Here is a 20,245-nt window from a genome sequence, read left to right as displayed (position 1 = left end):
GGATGAGGTGCCATACTTTGTGTGTGTTACACATGAAAGCTAAAGAATCGATGCGAGCAAATGGTGACTGTTCTTTCTCCTTTCCTGGCGCTACCACATTAACGAGGGAAAAAGTGAACAAGTACAAAAGATATTAAAAAAGGTGTCATGGGCAGTCTTTGTGTTCTGAGTCTGCTGAACAACCCAAGAAAATATTCCTGCCTTTCCTCTTCATGTATTATTATGGACCTTTCCATAAAGATCCCTTATGACCCTTCTCTTCTTACATTTCGTCTGGTTACACATCTTCCGAGACCCTTCACCTGATATTAATCTGTGTTCGTGTCTTTGACTGCAGTTTTCATTTCATTAATTTTCTCTCCTTGTTGATATACTTTTTGATGATATTTGGTTTGATTCCTATGCTTATTTCCTTCTCCAACTGTGATAACTGCTGATCCTGTTTCCCAATAACCTCAATTAATTTTCCTGTCTCGTGGTTTCACATGACTCATCCTTTGTTTCACCACTGATTTTTCTCCCCATGTCCTTCAAAAAGAGCCACATAACCTTCATCCTCTTGGTTTCGTCTTATGGTCCCAGTCATTGTTTGATCGCAGTGCTCTCTCTTGTCTCAATCCATTTCTATTTAAAACCAAACCCCAAATTCTGGCGTAACTCTGGTTGCGTGTGTGTATGTGTGTGTGTGTGTGTGTGAGTGTGTGTGTGTGTGTGTGTGTGTGTGTGTGTGTGTGTGTGTGTGTGTGTAAGTACTTGATAACAGGCTGTGTCCAGCCTGGTGTGACTGGCTGGTCTAATCTTACTTAAGCTTATTTGACATGCAACACTAAAGGTCTTAATTTGTTCCAACAAATATATAAGAATAATACTTAGTTACCCTATTGGTTGAAATTATTATTCATCAGAAAAAAAAAAATAAATTCATCTGGCTAGCACAACAGCGAGCAAAGCTACTTCTGTAGCCTATATTTACGGACTTTGTATGCTTGCTGTTACACTCAGCCAGAGTGCATACATCACTCATCTCATGTCAGATTCTTATGTTATCAAGTGGCGAAAATATTATAAAGAATCATTCAAAGGTTTAGTTTACTGAACTTGGTAACACTCCTGAGCAGCATTCGACTCAACTCTTTGGCCTTCCACCCACTCCGATTTCACCCTTCACTCTCCCGCAGTACACAGAAAAATGCAGGGGACTCCTCATACTCCACTACCCTACCCTTAATATACCTCCTGAAACCTCTTCCTTTTTAAATCAGTCGTGTCGTCTTTTTATTCTATTTATTCATGTACCTACTTATTCATTTACTCATCTATCAACTGATTCATTTCTTCATATTTCGTGCCTCACAAGTCTCCACTCTGTGCAATCACCTCTCCTTTCAAGGTCTAATATCGGCTGGATGACTGGATGCAAGCGGCCGTCAGGCAATAACAGAAGCTGATATGTTTGATGATCATTTCTCGAGTCCGTCACTCTGTCAGGGGATGATTGTCCAGACAGACAGTACAGATACAGTCCTAATAACTATATATATAACCTCATGCGTTGCTTCTCTTGGGTACCATTATGATTCTCCGGCGTGACGTATGATATTCATTTTGCCTTGGGTTCCGTTTTCGTACCGTATACGATTCGGAGACGCCGTTTGATAAACCGTGATGTGCGCTAATTGAGAAAGTCAGTAATTCAAACCCGGGTCACTTACAGTCAACCTCCTCATAAGCGGAGGAATTGCCCGCAGTAAAGGAGGATGTGTACGCTCAATCTTAATACCTTTTAGCCATTCACGTCAGTGACTTCAAATATGCCGTGAGCGTTTTGGTGTGGCCCGGCTGTTATGGAGGGCGGAGTGAGACGCCCCCTTACCTGCGTCTACACTAATGACCATCAGGTCAGACTTAATTTCTGGTAAATCAACCCCCTCTTGATTTAGGATCTTGCCTCAGTTGTGCACACAAACATCCGCTAAGCGTAGCATTGCAAATAAGAGGTGTGTGTGTGTGTGTGTGTGTGTGTGTGTGTGTGTGTGTGTGTGTGTGTGTGTGTGTGTGTGTTGCCCAAGTTCAGACTGAGGTACACACGGGCAGGATGTAGAGGGTTATTCCTCTAATTATGAAGGAGACACTAAACGAAGCGGTAGCCTCATTTTCCCTCGTAGTGCTCGTAACGCTGTGCTGGTGTAAGACCATTTGCCATTTTTTTTTTTTTTGGCTTAAAAGCAAGCATAATCAGGAGGTTATGTGGTAACCAGTCATGAGTTATACACGAATGGACAGTGGGTAACAGATAAGAATTAGTTCTCTTGAATGAACAGACGGAGTTATTTGTATATTTACGCCTCTTCTTATTACATAATGCATACGTCATGTCCCATTCTCAGCTTTTAGAACTTAACGAAGACTCGGTCTAGAGTGATTTGCTCCATATCTGCTAAACAACACGTTGAGCTCAATACAATATGCACAACTGGAGTTAAATATTAACTCTTAAATCATCATTTTGCTCCGAATATGATATGCTACACTTTAATACCGGAGAGAAATATGATTAATAAGAATAATCGTATACAGCAAAACTACACAGTCATGGGAAAGTAAAATGATTATCAAATTCCTGGGTGTGGACTCGACTTTCTCTCACTATCTATGAATACATCAACGCGGAAATATCATTACATGAAAATGAAATAAGACATAATGTCATGTCGGGGCAAACGACACCATCAGGTAAGGAATACGTTTAATGAAGGATTCAGTCATTTTACCGTCCTTTAAGATAGCATTTTTGTTCACTGATCCGCTGGTCTTAAGGTATCGTACAACTCCCTCCAGTATTATCACTTCAAGTGACACCACATTTCTTGTGTGACTGGACATCCAGCCCGCAGACATAGATAAGTGTATGCATGTACCACAGAAATTCACAGCAGGATATCGTGATAATTTTCGATCGTGGAATATATTGTTTTATATTTCTCTTAATCTCTCTCTTACGACAAAGATATTTGTTGGGTAAGTGTTTGTGTGATTACTATTAGTGTGTTATAGGGAGAGACTTTTACACTCGTGTTGTCCAGTCTTTCCTCCTAAGTGTGTGGTTGTCTGTATGTATGTGAGGTAGAATGATCAGAAGAGAGAAAGAGAGAGGGTAGGAGAGAGAGGATTTGTGTCATGCTACTCTGATTGTAATGGAAGTGTTGGACAAATAAGACTGTTCATAATACAAGTTTTTTTTTTTAAAGTTAAATTGGTATGGCTATTACTACCAGGCTCATAAAACATTTACCAATAAGATCTATACACCTATCAGGATCTTGGAGATCAAGGACCAACACACACACACACACACACACACACACACACACACACACATGGTACATACATACAAGGCTTTTAGACAGGGTAACACGGGTGTAAAGCAATTCCCGTGTAATACACACATGGTAATCACAGACAGTAATCACAAACTGAAGATTACTAGAGTTACCCTAGTGTAAAGGAACAAAGGAAGTATATCAAAAGAGGCATTTCGAAATCGGTGTGGACCAACTGTGGTGTGCCACAGGGCTCGGTCCTGGGACGATTGCTGTTTCTTACGGAAGGAATGTAATCGCATCTTAATACTCTCTCGCAGGATGCCAAGGTCATGAGGAAAGAAAAGAAAGCTGTCTTCTGAAGCCGATATGATACATGAACGATGAAATTCAGCCGGAGTAAATGTAAAGATATGAAGATCAGACAGCCTGAGAGAAAGCGTTGTTATTACTATCATCTAAAAGAACTTGAGCAGCAGGAATCTGTGTGTTAGAGGAACTTGAAGAGTCGACACTCAGACTAATTTGTCGCCCAAACCCCCACCTTCGGAGAACTGCAAAGGAGACAATATGTATTCTGGTAGATCACAGAATCACATTTAAGTACATGGATAAGTAAACATTCAGCAAACTGTTCACATTATACTTTAGGCCCAAACTAGGATACATTCCCCAAGCCTGGTCACCGCACATATACAGAGGGAAAACAAGAACTGACTAAGAAGGAGGAACACAATGATGGGAGAACCATCAAGGAAGCCGAGTTATAGTGAGAGGCTGAAGGACATAACTATGTCCACCCTGGAAGAAAGAAGTGGAAAGGGTGACTTGGTCACAGCTTTTCAGTGTTTCAACCAATATGTTCGCAGGGAACAGTTTCTGGAACATGAATGCAGAGGAAGAACAGTTAATGAACGTAACACGAAATAAAACAGGAACAAACTACTTCTATTGTATACGAGAACGCATACAAACGTACACAGTAATGCACCTGTTCATGTCATTCTTAGGCACCATGACCAATAAGCGAATTCTTAGTTCATCATCTTATGTATGGTAATACACCTTCCCGAAGTCCTTAGTTCATCATCTTATGTATGGCAATACACCTTCCCTAAGTCCTTGATCTTTCTGAAGTGACTACAATGAGAATCTTCGAAGTACATGCAGAAAAATTAAAAAGCATATGCTGCATTTTTAACATAAGAATAATTCAGTTCAGCGAAGATTAAGTGGTATCTTAAAAGTACTCATAGTGTATTTGTCTCCCAATTCTTCGCACCTTTATGTCGGGATGAGAACTGCTGTCAAATCCAGTTATCAGGAAGCCATTCCTATATCAGAAGCCTGTGATCGGAGTGTTGGAAAGGGCCTTGATTACAATCATAGAAACCACTGCTTTTAGCCACCTAATGGAGCAGAAACCTTAGTTTTTAGCCACCTAATGGACAGAAACCATTGCTTCTAGCCACCTAATGGAACAGAAACCATTGCTTTTAGCCACCCAATGGAATCATCACGGTCATAATACTTGAGACTACGCGGGAGGACATGCAACTGGGAACCATCAAGATGACTAATTAAGATCTCCCGAAGTTAGCCGTGCTGGTGACATGCCACAGCTACTGGGACTATCATTATACTACATACACTGCGTAATGACGTTCAGGTTTAAGAGACTTAGCTATCATAATGCTTAGTTTCATCTCAGAAATGGATACCATATAACCACCACTCCATCTCACGAACGCTGATCTCAGCTCGCTGACTCCACCTTCGAGAATGAGTGACCAGAACAGCAATTATCTGCGGCAGGACCTTCTCCCCGACCCCTTGTGCCGAGATGGTCTTGCCACGGCCTACTCTCACCTGGATGACGATGGGACCTGCTCTCATTCACGTGGGGTGAAACAGCGGCTGCTGCCTTCCGTGACAAGGGGAACTTCATCACGATGTTTGTGACGGAACGGAACTGGGAAACAAAACTAAGCATTCGTGTTTTACCTCCAGGACGCTGTACAGACACGAAAGGGGGGAGGGCGAGGTTAAAAGAGAGAGAGAGAGAGAGAGAGAGAGAGAGAGAGAGAGAGAGAGAGAGAGAGAGAGAGAGAGAGAGAGAGAGAGAGAGAGAGAGAGAGAGAGAGTTCTTCCCGAATGGGTCGGATGACTTTCGAGTTGATCAATCTGACTTACGTTGTCTTACTGGGGGTGGCGAACATAAAACTGAAAAAAGAAGCAAATTTCCAAATCATTGTGGTAACTCCATTGGTATTTCCATCGGAATATAAGATCAGTACTTGGATGTCGCTAACAATCGATAAACTACAACATCATAGAAGCAGGATTACCAATGTGTGGTGTCAAATCGTTTCACACTAGATGTGGTAAGATTATCTTTTTACTGTATGTACGCCATCGCAACCAGTTCTAGTATCTTATACTCTATCTTTGATTTGCTTATCTTAAATAATACATCCGCACATTTTAGCACTTGAGATCTTTTGAGCGTGTCCTAGTGAGACTTCACAACTTTATTAGTCTGTAATCAATCTATTGAGAGTACAGCCATTTTGTGTTTACAGTTTAACGTTAAATATTTGGCTTTCCTAACCTGAAGACAAATATGATTAATTCCAATTCATATCTGTTTCTGGCGAGACGTTACGAAGGTGAGGCTAGGATTCTGTGATATAATATCGGGGTGTTTCCATGATTTCATACCCTCCCAAGACAAATGTTATCATTCACATCTCTTAAACATCCAATCCTTTTTCCTTTTCGCTTTGCAGGATTCTCATCCGTTAAAACAATCTGATAATATGCACAATATGGTAATATACAATATGACTGCACCCACTATAGTCTCCAGTAGTCCTCACTGAGTGTGAGAATTAAGTCTTGTTACGCCTGTTGCTCGAGCTCTTCTTACCTAGTAATTGGTATGTACAGGTCCTTCATTTATGAACACCTCACACCTGCCATCCAGTGTGCTGGCGACACAGCGTTTATGAATTAGAATGACTGAAGGTATGCAAATCAGGTAGCGCAACATGCTGATATGCGACGGGCGCCATGGTGAGAGTGTCATGGTGGAGTTTACTGACGTCCAGTGGAGAGTTGCAAGTCCCTGGCGAGACAGGAAAAACTTCTGCACTATAAAAGAAAAAGAACAGAATTTCGAACGTTATTGCGAAACCCGTCTATGAGTCAGCAGGGAAAGAAAAGATTCTCGAAATGATGAAATGGTGAGTATATATATATATATATATATATATATATATATATATATATATATATATATATATATATATATATATATATATATATATATATATTATCCCTGGGGATAGGGGATTAAGAATACTTCCCACGTATTCACTGCGTGTCGTAGAAGGCGACTAAAAGGGGAGGGAGCGGGGGGCTGGAAATCCTCCCCTCTCGTTTTTTTTTTTTTAATTTTCCAAAAGAAGGAACAGAGGGGGCCAGGTGAGGATATTCCAAAAAAGGCCCAGTCCTCTGTTCCTAACGCTACCTCGCTAACGCGGGAAATGGCGAATAGTTTAAAAGAAAGAAATATATATATATATATATATATATATATATATATATATATATATATATATATATATATATATATATATATATGAAGATGGCTCGAATCAGTAGTAGAAAAATTGATATGATAAAACACTGAGTACATGAGAAGGCACCCTGTGATGGGAACACACAGGTGAAGTGATAATTTGGCAAAAGTTTATGAGATATCATTTAAGGGTTGATGAATGTGTCGAATTTTTTTGGAGATTAGGACATGACTTTCTTATGTTTAGAGGAAGCATAAGTTCTTAAGATACGAGGGCATAGTTAGATGCCGTTAAAGAAGTGAAAACATCATGGAAATCACGGCAGATTTACTCGATGCATCTCTGACAACACCAAGATGTTGACTTACTGTCGTCCTCTACAGTCTTACGATACACGACCTCTGACATGAATGAGAAACAGTGACTTTCAGAAGAAAGGACGTGTGTGGAAAGAGCTGAACAGTGTATGAATATGTGGGAATCTGTGACTGGGCCAGTCTGTTGTCTGTTGGGCAGCTGGAAGGCTCTGTTTCTTAATAACAAGGATAAGTCCACACCAGTGACGATGGGGAAGCCCAAAGCGCACTTTGCACGAGAGGACACAGGTTGGAGGAGCCCCAGATCGATGGCAGCGCCCTTGAGGGTGACGGTAAATATAGCAGATCTCGCAGCATAACAAAACTAATGACGATTCCGAAGCAGACGCTTCCTCACGAGACAAAAACTGGTCAGGGGAAGTCATATCTTAAACTGAGAATTAAGAACGTGTACATAATCTCATCTTTATATACCTGTTGATTACGGTATAATAGATTAAGACCATAAGTGAACCGTGCACACCATCGTGCTCAGCATACAACATTTCCTTTAGAAAGCAGCAAATACCTGGCCACTGAGAATGGGGTCAGGGTTGGAGAGGTCGGCTGGTGATGTACTAGAATCACGTCCTTTCGTTTACTCCACCACTAATGAAAACATAAACTATATATATATATATATATATATATATATATATATATATATATATATATATATATATATATATATATATGCCTGTGTATGAGTATGTATATGTATGTATATGTGCGTGTATGGGCTTCATATAGAGAGGCAGTGATTTCACGGAATACTGTTCTTGCTTTTGTTGTTGTTGCTGTTCAGTTAGCATACGAATATGTGCAAAGATTCACGCTCTGGGATCTGCTGAAAGTAAGAACATAGTAAAGTATAAGAATGGACTGTGTATGCAAACTATTAAAACTAATTATGTGTACAACAGAACCACATCAATAAAAGTCTAAAAGGCTACAGATTAATCACTGATAATCGCGGTTACATCTTCCTTTGATAAATTACTTGTCAAGTAAGAGCCGATTAGAGAATTCCATTCACAACTCCTCATGCAGGAAAAATAATCACACATTCTTTTTTTTGTATATATATATATATATATATATATATATATATATATATATATATATATATATATATATATATATATATATATATCCCTGGGGATAGGGGAGAAAGAATACTTCCCACGTATTCCCTGCGTGTCGTAGAAGGCGTCTAAAAGGGAAGGGAGCAGGGGGCTGGAAATCCTTCCCTCTCGCTTTTTTTTAATTTTCCAAAAGAAGGAACAGAGAAGGGGGTCAGGTGAGGATATTCCCTCTAAGGCTCAGTCCTCTGTTCTTGGCGCTACCTCGCTAATGCGGGAAATGGCGAAATAGTATGAAAGAAAAAAAGAAAAAGAATATATATATATATATATATATATATATATATATATATATATATATATATATATATATATATATATATATATATATATATATATGTAATTGATACATGAAATATATATTCTTCTTCAGATAGAAACAGTATTCACAAGTCGGAAGATACCCAGAAGGTAATACAATCTAATACACTTCCCTACGTAAAACACGAATCAAAATATCTTAATTGATAATTAGAAAGAAAAAGCAACACAAACAGAAATTTACATACGATGCGCTGAAGCATTTCTGACGCCGTCACAGAACCTGAGGCATAACACATCGCTGCATTACTCTCTCCGGGGCTGTTGAGTCGATAATATAAATCTATGACAATAACATCTACCGGGCGATGGAGGATAATATCTGTACCACGGATGGGAGAGTCAATACACACACACACACACACACACACACACACACACACACACACACACACACACACATGAAGGCTGCCGCACCCAAACACAGCGCTGAGCTGAAACGAGAATAACTCGCACATGAACAGTCCCACCGTGAATGAGAGCCTAACCCCGCCATTATTCCCGAGGCAGTAAACTGGGCCGCTGTATAGGTGGAGTTCCCTGTACCTCACGTGACCCCCCAACACACCCTCTCCTCTCCCGATCTATACTGAACCGGAACGAACCAACCTGTTTTGTGATTCTCGCTTCTTTCCCTCCCTTTTTCTCGCTGTCGCTCCTTTCCTTCATCAAGTGGGGTGTGTAAAGTTGGTCTTGCTAAGGGCATCAGAAGGTGAATGGGATGGGCTGTATGTGTATTGTCGTGTGTTTGTGTGTACGTTTCTACTACATATTTTTGTGTGTGTGACATGTGTATGGTGGGTATGAGTATTTATCCAAAAGTACGAGAGAGAGAGAGAGAGAGAGAGAGAGAGAGAGAGAGAGAGAGAGAGAGAGAGAGAGAGAGAGAGAGAGAGAGAGAGAGAGAGAGAGAGAGAGAGAAAGAGCATTATATCTGTGTGTGTGTGTGTGTGTGATTGCCTATTTGTACCGTACGGGGAGGGAGTTTTACACTCGCAGATAATCTCTTTAACATTCCTTGCCGCTGTAGAAACTTATAAACTATTGTCTGCTGTCTGCATCTACCCATTCGTGTTTTGCTTATTCCATTCGTACACCAATCTTACAGTATAAAAGTACTTCCTTACACCTTTTTTTTCATCACGTTCCTGCTTGCATTTCATGCCCTCTTGTTTTTCTACCTTTTTCTACCCCTACATCTTTCTTAGACTATTCATCTTACGCGTCTTCAGCACCGTTTTGCCAAGTTTGTGAAAACAGCCGGATAGACAGCAACATTATCCCACCTTCTTCCCAAAAGATGCATACCTCATAATGCAGGAATACGAGTTCCCCAAAATCATTCTCCATCAAGGAATACCACTGACTAAATCCAGGAGATAGACGACAATGTCACTAACCAAAACGCTGAAAAGCAAATATGAAATGAGCATTTCCTCTTCAACACAAGGAATTATACAACACCAACAGCACCTAACCCCCGGTGAACAATATGAGACAGTCATCCCTCCCACACCACAATCACCACGGCTCTTCTACCCCTACGGCACACGACACTCCTAATCCAAACCAACAGAATCCCCTTCAGTCAACGAATACTCAAAGTTAAAAAAAAAAAACGTATCATAAATCATCTACAAACCAACCACACCCACGAACATTAAAACCATGAGAAACCTTCAGAAAACCCACCCTACTAGATCTACAACTCACCAGCCCTTCACCTCACAATTACAACCGCAACTCAGTTGAGAAGTTGGAAAACTCCCCTGCTATTGGCTATGACAACGTATCAAACTTTCAATTAAACAAAATGATCAAGCTGTCACCTAAGCACTTACAGACATCTTCAACTAATCTGGGCTACGGAACAAAATTCCGAGCACATGGAAACTTAAGAGCAAGAGTAATCAGGCCGATTAACTTCCAAACCCATTCAACTCGTCTCATCTTATCCCTCTTATCCACGCCGTCATCCAGTCCCCAAGAATAATGATCCACAAAAAAACGAAGATATCCTACTCTCACCCCCACGACACGGCCTCAGACCCAGACTACTCCCACTACCACACTACGATAAGGGGAAAGTGCCCACCATGGGAGGCTCATAAATGTCTCGCCAGTAATTGAAAAGGGAGATAAGAAACACCCACTAGATTAACACCCAACTTGCCTCACCTCTTTGATAAAAAAATATGAATATCATCACTCGGGATGATACTGGAAACGTTTATGAACAACTATTCAATAAAAGATTTCTCAATAACAGTTCCTGTCAGTCCACCTTACTGTAATTCTTTAATCACGTCTGCAATAACTGGGGGCTCAAATATATATTCCATGTAATGTGGTCTATCTAGACTTTCAAAAGGCCTGTGGTAAAGTACCAGATAATGGAGCATTATGAAAAGCCAAGTCTTATGGTTATAGAGGAAACCAAGAGATATATATATATAGCGTAATACGGAGAACCAGATCAAGCCACAGAAATTGTAAATCTCTTTAGGTAACATGAAGCGGTGAATATTGTTATGATCACTTCTCTCCAAAGGAATGAGGTGTGAGTTAAGGCTTTCAGTACTGTAAATGGCTCAAGTTAGGAAGCTACAACTGACGCACCCATACCAGTGTACCGTGTGATCGGTTACACACTCCCCTAACACGGCTCCGGAGTGGACCCACTAAAGATCATCGCGCATTCCTAGTGCAATCAGCGTGTCGAAAGCCAGAGGGGCCAGTGGAGTGAGCACTGGCTCGCTGCGGCCATAACAATCAGACGTAAATCCAGATAAAGCAAACAATCTGCCCCCCACGAAGACGAGATGTCCGCGCCTGTCGTCAGCTGGCCCGCTCTGCAAAAACGTGCCGATAAACCCGAGATAAACCTGTTAAGCTTAAAAGCGGGGAGTTAAGTACACGGAATGCTAGGAGGTAGGGAGAGAAGGGAAGGAGGCAGGCTTGGTGCTGGTATGGGTGAGGTGTACCCCTCTCATTTAGGTATCTATGGCGTTCCCCTTTAGTGGGTTCAGATTCTACGTGAAGTTCCTTCTTCGCCGCGTAGGATAAGATCTCTTAAGCTCATTTCTTTACTCTCTTCTGACGAGGATCTTTGCCTGTATTCTGAGAAGATTTAATCATTCTGAAAACGTGCAGTTGCTATCTACGCCGCTTATCTTTCACGAAAGTCAAGGGAACGAATGTATAAAGTAATGAACCAATAGTTTTGCTCTACTTTATCAGCCAACTGTTGTCTACGTGTTGGTTCTTATCTTGACCAGGTACTACATTATGGGACCTACCTCGTCGCTTATGGTACCGAAGTTCATAGCGATATTGATGGAACCACTCCTCCGTGTTATCTTTATCTCAAGGAAGCATAAACGTCTCCTAATTCTAAGGTGAGTCTGAGTACTGTATAGAAAAGGGGAGAAACTTCTGAGTAAAAGAACAAACACTTAAAAGAAAACCACGTCGTGCACCCACTATTAATGAAGCGTTGCTGAAAGTTCAAAGTTTAGATTAGATTAATCTACTTGAGGGTAAGGTTTAGATAGGACGGGTTCTAATGCGAAAACATTGTAAATCTTTATAGTTTGTTACAATGACTATCGCATAGCTGGGAAGACAACACGAAAAGTTTGTCCTGACCTGGCCCTACTCAGTGTTCGCGAGACTCTCCTTGTCTTCAGGTCTGTAACCGAAGTTGTTAACGAAAGGATGAATATTAGAAAATGGAAGAATATTCACTTAAAGATGCCTAAGAAAATAACAAAGACTGTTCAAGTGAGAACAGCATTTAGTACAGTGATATGGGATACTAACAGGTAACCTAAGAGAGTAGAACAGAAAAAGGTGGAAAATAAGTAAATGCCAAGTTTGGGAGGAGATCTGGAAGGAGTCTGAGGGACTGTAAGATGAGAGAGACGGATTCCTGGGTAGAATGAAGAGCTGGGAAAAGGTAAGCTATTCAAAAATCTTACCTCGGAAACGAAAACCTGAAGAAAGATACGAAGAACCTTCTGATAACAGAGCTTAAATGAATCAAAGACGTTCAATGCAGCGAACAGAAGAGTAGATATGCAGTAACGATCGTGTAGACAGTCGAGGACGTCTTGAAAAAAAGTACGGTCGGATATTTGACTTAGAGCTAATCTGTGGTCTGTTTCTATGACTGAACATGCAAAAACGTAGCTTCATATTCTATTATGATCAATAATTTGTCGCTGATCCTTCTAAACAGGGGTGTTTATACGGACTATAAACACTTAACCTTATGTGAAAAAATTTAATGGATTGCATCCTTACCGAAAAAGTGCATGGAAGGAGCGTTTGTGTACATTGTTGTTAAGTCTCTGATGTTCTGGCATTGAAATCTGTGCGGAGAGAAAGTCAGGAGAAGGGAACAAGGAAATTTTGATTTCTGTTGGCAATCAGCAATGAGGATCATTCAGTCCCTGAGTGATGGTCAATGAGTCCAATAATCACTAATATTTACTTCTTTCATTTCACATTCCTACCACCATTCTCGTGGAGATATCACTTCATTCGTAATTTACATATTATATATATATATATATATATATATATATATATATATATATATATATATATATATATATATATATATATATATATATATATATATCAGCATCTCAAATACATGCAAATTACAATCATATCTCATTTCTGTTAACTAATAGCTGCAAACTGTCATTTAAAAGATTTTTGGTAGGTTTCCGAGGTGACTCTGTAAATTGCTTGGAAAACTTCAGTATAAGGACTATATTTCATGATGAATAAGAATTTGGGATTGAAAAACTGTTTGGGGGTCCTTAAGACCTGTAATTAATGATATATCTTAAGAAAATTGTTACTTATTCGGTTCGTATTAATCAGGTATATCTCGGACAAGGTATATCTCGGGAAGAATTACTAGAAATTTTCAATCATCATTTCAAGTATAGAAGCATTTTCTCATGCTATATTACAGTTTTAAAAAAGTTATTTGGGTTAAAAAAATACCTTGCAAATTTTTGTACTTTTCCATGATGACTAGATTTCTTGATGAAAATCTCAGTATAAAAGGCAATGTGGGGAAATACAATTTGATAAAACTACATTGTAAAACTACACTTATATCCCTGGGGATAGGGGAAAAGAACACTGCCCACATATTCCCTGTGTGTCGTAGAAGGCGACTAAGAGAGGCGGGAGCGAGGGGCTGGAAATCCTCCCGTCCTGTAGATTACTCTCCTGAAGAAGGAACAAAGGAAGGATCCAAGTTAGAAATTTTCCCACTAACGCCCTATCATCTGTTCTTGACGGTACCTCTCACCCGCGAAATGGCGAGCATGTATGAAGAAAAAAAAAAATCATAATGAAGGAATTGTCAGTCAAGCTCTGGAGATGTATGATTGGTCATCAACGGACCTCCACCCCCAACAGTGACCGCTGCTATTGAACTATGAGATTAATCTAGTCTCATCCTTTAAATTTCATTGACAGAGATCGGCAGATTAAAATGACAGCGGAGTAATGTCACTAATAATAGATTAGTCTACGATTACAATTCGATTATGGTTTAATAAATGATCCCCCCTCCCTTCCTCAGCAACTCCTCCCTTCCCTTTCCTTTTGTGGATGAGGCGTTGAGTGGCACGGGTGGTAGGGTGGGAAGAGGAATCGTTAGTTTGGGGGTGGCTTCACTGAACCAGGAGTTCGGTTTAATGTGACGACTCGAGGATTCAGTTGGTTCATTCAACGAATGGAGAGTTTGGTTGGTGCTGACGCTCCTCTTTCCAGGGGATGAACACTAACTACCCCTTCTCTCATTCTCTTTTGAACAGGGTGGCTAGCGGAGAGGCCAGAATGGCTGGGATGAGGGAAGAAAACGATTAAAATGATAGATAAGATTGGAGTGTGCGCAGGCATAGGTTTTTCTTACGTATGTGGGAAATTTTCTGGAAGCGTGTTTTTGGTGCCTTATCTACATACCCCTAGCACTCTGGCAAGTTGTCTGTACCTGTGTTTTATCAACGTCTTCTGAAGGTAAATTCACTAAGTCAAGTTCAGCATTATTCACTGTGTCCATCTATGGATGTCTTGGTGCCACACACAACCACTGTGCCTTCTCATAATACACATTCTCACATTACCTTCGTATCACCTCAACTGACCTTTGTACCGTTTCGAATTCTCTCAGCTTTTCATCTAATTCTTCGACTGTTTTACTTTTATATTTCAATTCTTGTCACACTTTAATCCAATATCAACTCCAGTAAGAGGATATCTACATTTGACAAACGCCCTCGAAACCCACCACATCAACATACACTAAGCACATTATTTATCACATTCTTTCTTACCCTAAAAATATCCATTACTTCCTAGTCTGTCCTATCTTCCCTGTGTCTTTACCACGTGTATCTCTGATCGACTCTATGAATAATAGATCGTATCTACAACACTTATGCCTGCTGATGCACACAGGGCGCACATTCTTCCACCCTTATCATTTGCACTTGAGAACTCATACCCACTCACTACCTCTTCCACACTCTCTCACATCCATCCACTTTAGTCGTCCTTCACACACAGGTCCCCTCTAGGTTAACCACCTCTATTACTCGTATAGATTATCCCTTGAAGGTAGCCTTAACCTCATTCTCTCTATATCATTACCGTAGCGCATACACAACCATTAAAGACAATCTTAACCTCACAGATTTGAACATCGCAAGTGATTCTCTTGCGCTGACGCAAGCTGCCATCAAATAACTTTCCAGACCATTCATTACTTAACAACATTGCCGCACCTTCTCCAGCACAACCAGGGTGGCAGGTAGCAGGTCTGACTTAGGGAGCTGGGCGCTCCTGCCCCTTTCTGTTCGCCTGAGGGGATTAGGGCTCGGGATCGCAAGAAAACTGGCGTTAGATGGTGCCTGCGACGACCCTCGACATGATGGAGCAGTTATGTGTTGGTGAGTGGAATGTGGGGAGAATAAATAGTGCTTGAAAGATACTTGTTACCCAGTTTCATAAAGAACTACACCTCCTCCATGTTCTATCCTTCAAACCTCACTGTATCCGTTATTCATCGCCCCCTTTGCTATATCTCATTACCCTACTTTCATTCACATTTACTCTAAAAAAAAAAAGAAAACTCCTTTCACATACTTTCCCAGACTTGGACACCTGAATTTGGAGTGTCTCTCTTTAATCTGCCACTGAAGATGTGTCATCTGCAAACAGCCACTGACTTACCTCCCAGGCATCAAAAACACCTGCACAAAGTAGATCCGCCCCCTCTCTCCAAGACCATCTCATCCACCTCCCTTATCACATTGTCCATGAACGGGTTAAACAGCCATGGTGACATTACCTACCCTTGACTCAGACCTGCCCTCACTTGAGATCAGTCATTCCCTCCCCCACCCTCCTGCTTGCAATAAAGTCTCTCTCCTCTGATGAAATTCTCCTCACTGTCTCTAGTAGCTTTCCTCCCACACCATATAGTCGTAACACATTCCACAAGGAGTCTCTGTCAACCGTGCCGTACACTTTCTCCAGGTCCATTGATATCACAAGCAAATCCCTTTCTTCCTTCAAAGATTTCTCACACAAGCTCTTCAAAGCAAACACCTCGCCAGCATATCCTCCTAAGTAATAACAATGATAATAATATTAATAATAATGATAATTATAATAATAATAATAATAATAATAATAATAATAATAATAATAATAATAATAATAATAATAATGATAATATGGATGTGCTGGAAATGAGATGTTTGAGGACAATGTGTGGTGTGAGGTGGTTTGATCGAGTAAGTAACGTAAGGGTAAGAGAGATGTGTGGAAATAAAAAGAGCGTGGTTGAGAGAGCAGAAGAGGGTGTTTTGAAATGGTTTGGGCACATGGAGAGAATGAGTGAGGAAAGATTGACCAAGAGGATATATGTGTCGGAGGTGGAGGGAACGAGGAGAAGAGGGAGACCAAATTGGAGGTGGAAAGATGGAGTGAAAAAGATTTTGTGTGATCGGGGCCTGAACATGCAGGAGGGTGAAAGGAGGGCAAGGAATAGAGTGAACTGGAGCGATGTGGTATACCGGGGTTGACGTGCTGTCAGTGGATTGAATCAAGGCATGTGAAGCGTCTGGGGTAAACCATGGAAAGCTGTGTAGGTATGTATATTTGCGTGTGTGGACGTATTTATATACATGTGTATGGGGGTGGGCTGGGCCATTTCTTTCGTCTGTTTCCTTGCGCTACCTCGCAAACGCGGGAGACAGCGACAAAGCAAAAAAAAAGAAAAAAAAAATTATAATAATAATAATTATAATAATTATATCAATAATAATAATGATAATAATAAAAATAATAATAATAATAATAATAATAATAATAATAATGATGATAATAATAATAATGATAATAATAATGCTAATAATAATGGCAAGGTAAGCCAGAGGATACTTAGCAGCGTTTGATTATCGAATTTGGCCTTGGTGCGTTCTAAGTGACAACTAGATAGCAGAACCCACCCAGTGAAGCGGAAGCCTTCTTGTTCCTGGCGCTACCTCACCAATAGTAAGTGAAGCTATTCCGATCGTCAGGTGGCCAGGGCTTTTATGCTTCAGGCTAATTACTGATCAACTTCATCCTGACATTATCAATACACATTCATCATCTCTGAGTATACGTGCCAGAGACAAATTACCCTCACTAGACCCCCTACTTGTATACATCACATCCGGGACCCGGATCACCTAGAGGTATACCACCTTGTATATCAACCATGAAGTCCACGCCCACATTACTCACACTGGGGTTCAATGAGCGCACATCACACTGAATACCCCGACCACACACGAGTAGCATATCTATGCCAACCTCCGCCATTCTACCCAGTAACCTCCCATTGTACACGATAAAGCGATAAGACAGCCATCACTTATCGACTGATAGTAATTGTAGTAATCGAATACCGAACCAAATAAAAAGACGATCACAAGGCATTATGGCGCACATTATCATAAACCCTTCACTGATTTACTCACATAGTATTTACCTTAATTAGGTACTATATCTACAAGGGAACTGGTGTGAGGGAGGAGAAACTTCAGTTGGTTTGTTCCCACAACCCCCCCTTATAATGCCCTATCATCTCTTCAGCTATGCTCATGAGAAGCTTGCATACCCACCTCTTAATTTCCTAGATCTATCCGTATGGCCAGTGAGTTCCCCTAAATATCTTCTGATACTTCATTTAGATACATCGACGTCTCATAGCGCCACTTCAGGTAACAGCCTTTGGACAGCCAGTGCTGATGTCATCCATAGTTTTATAACTTGTTCCTCTGCACCACAAAAGAACCCTGGGGAGGTCGGGCATATCGACTAGGGACAGACACGTACTAACCGATGCCATCATCAAATATCCAGAGATTTCCAGACTAATGTTTGTTTACAGGTTTCCTCCATATCTCTCTCGCCCATCCTTCGTTCTACTGTCCTACTAACTACATTGTATCTATTTTTTTTCTTTTTTACATTTTCAGCCTCTGGCTGCTGTTGATTCAATAAGTCATAACAAAAACAAAAAATGATAATAGTAACAATAGAACAATCCATTACTAAAATGATGGTGACATTACTACTAATAAGAATAACAATTACAAAATAATAAGAATATAATAATAAAAATGACAACAATAATAATAATAATAATAATAATAATAATAATAATAATAATAATAATAATAATGATAATAATAATATTAATAATAATAATAATAATAATAATAATAATAATAATAATAATAATAATAATAATAATAATAATAACAATAATAATATCCTGGGGTAGAGGAGAAAGAATTCTATCTCCGTATTCCCTACGTGTCATAAAAGGTGACTGAAGGAAACGGGAGGGGTGGGGTGCCATAAATCCTCCTCCTCTTGTATCATAATTTCTAAAAAATGGAGCAGAAGGACACAAGCAGGGAGTGCTCATCCTCCTCGAAGGCTCAGCCTGAGAAGTCTATTTGTGTGTGGATGTAACCAAGATGAGAAGAAGGGATAGACTGGTAATAAGTTAGAGGAAAGAAACCTGGTTGTTCAGGCCCGAGAGTAAAAGGGAAGAATTTGGAAATGTCATTGGTGAGAGGATAAACCCTATGGAAGGAAGAGAACTACTGCAGAAGCAGGAGTTATGGGAGTGTGTGAAAGGGTGTAAGGAAGCGAGTTCTAGAGTGATCGGGGTAAAAATGGAATTGGATGGCGAGAGATGGGTATTAGTGCTTATGCACCTGGCCATGAGAAGAAAGATGGGAGCAGCTGAAGAAGTGTATCAGCTATTCTGATGCAAGAGACCGGGCACGAGTGATGGGTGATTTGATTGCGAAGGCGGTAACGTGACAGTTAAAGGTGATTGGGGGGAAAGGGTATTCTGTGAAGTAAATGGAAATGATGAACAGCTTGTGGAGATGGGTGCTGAAAGAAGACTGGTACTTGTGTATACCTGGACTAAAAAAAGAGGAACATCCACAAGTATACGTAGGTGAGTAGAAAGGATGGTCAGGGCACATTATTGGATTACATACTAATTGATTAACGCGTCAGAGAGAGACTTTTGGATGTAAGTGTGTTCAGAGGGGCAGCTGATGGAATGTCTGACCACTATCTTGTGGAGGCGAGGGTGATGATTTGTGGAAGTTTTCGAAAAAGAGGAAATAGTATCGGTGAGAAGAGAGTAGTTAAAGTAAGTGAGCTTGGAAAAGAGTCTTGTGTAAAAAATTCTAGGAGAGACTGAGTGTTGAATAGCAAAAGGTGAAAATAAATGAAGCAAGGGAAGCGTGGAATAGGAGGCAATTAGGAAAGCAGTGATGTCATGGGCGAGAGATAAATGTGGCACGCGAAAAGTGGGAGGTGAGCAGATTAGTCAGGTAGTGAGCGGTGGGATGAAGAAGTAAAGATTGGTGCTTGGGCGGAACTTACTGGGAAGGAGCGCAATTGATCGTTGATATATCAAAGAAAGCAGCAGGTACCTAAGAGGGTGCAGAGGTTAGAAAAAATAATAGTGATAAAATGATAATAATTGCAATAATAATAATAATAACAATAATAATAATAATAATAATAATAATAATAATAATAATAATAATAATAATAATAATAATAACAATAATAATAATAATGATAATAATAACAATAATAATAATAGAAGTAATATTATTGTAAATATCATTTATCATCATTATCATCATTAGCAGTGAACGCTAAACTGCATAGACTATCATCTTTCCGAATTTGCTGTCTCTCACACTACCTCGTCCACCATCACATTTGACTTAGACCTTGGCGTCTCGGAGACACTTCCTAAGCACTTTAGTAAAGCCTGCCACACTGGTTTCCAGTTGATTCCCATTTTTAACCTGTCTCTTGCCTACAGTCCTCTGGAAATTCGGTCTTTAGTTGTTTAATCTCTAGTCTTCGTGTACCAGTATCCCTTACTATTT

Source organism: Panulirus ornatus, chromosome 18, assembly GCF_036320965.1.
Source record: "Panulirus ornatus isolate Po-2019 chromosome 18, ASM3632096v1, whole genome shotgun sequence".
Lineage (NCBI taxonomy): Eukaryota > Metazoa > Arthropoda > Malacostraca > Decapoda > Palinuridae > Panulirus > Panulirus ornatus.
Note: the sequence above shows the minus strand (reverse complement) of the source record.